Genomic DNA, 896 nt, shown 5'->3' with positions numbered 1-896 from the left:
ATCCCTGATTACATAGTGTAATAAGCATGTTTACAATTACATGATTCTGCAGTAGATCAAAATATTCAGCACATTCTCAGCTGGATTCATCACTCCTTAGCTTAGATTATATGTTTAAATTCTTTTATTCACCTCAAAAATTTTCTCAGGTGTTTCCGCCTTAGTTTTCCACAGACTTTCTAGCAGTATGGAGCAGTTCTAATTTATTCAATGGGACTTATGCTAAGTAGATGTGTTGAACAGCAGCTTCTGGCTGCTCTAACTTGACACTTGCCCTCTGTAGCCACAAAGTCTTTTTCACATATTGCATGCATATCAACATATTGACAATAATAGAATTCTTATCTCAGTAACATTCATACAACGTATTGCCACTTAGGTTCTCCATATATCTGTTTTGTTGTTTCTTTTTCTCCAGTTGTTTTTGTTCTTTTGTTGGTGGTGGTGATTTTTGTTGTTGTTGTTTTTCCTTTCTTTACAATACAAGAGAAGAACAAGTAATTCCTTGCTTTCACTAGATGGTAATACAATAACATAAATGATTATCAAAAGTGCATTTGAGTTACCTTTGTATTCTGCTAGGCCCACAGCTGAAAAAAGATGGATCTTTTATCTGTTGGTTAATTTACAGCAATCACAGCTCCAGTGATTTTACACATGGTTGGAAATGGTCCAATTCAGACTTCCAGAAATGAGCTTCAGGTGTCGCTACTTCAACCCTCAGGGGTGCACGCTCTGCTAATATCTAGGGAGTTCAGGGTAATTCTGCTTATCATGACTTCAGGATTATTATTCAGTTTTTATTAAAGTCAAGAGAAAAATGTTTGCAACCTTTTCTTTCACTATGGTATAGCCAATTGTTGGTGAATGGTGTCTTTTCTGTGTGAGCTAGGGCA

This window comes from Lagopus muta, chromosome 3 (genome assembly GCF_023343835.1).
Source record: "Lagopus muta isolate bLagMut1 chromosome 3, bLagMut1 primary, whole genome shotgun sequence".
Taxonomy (NCBI): Eukaryota; Metazoa; Chordata; class Aves; order Galliformes; family Phasianidae; genus Lagopus; species Lagopus muta.
This window is presented reverse-complemented; position numbering follows the sequence as displayed.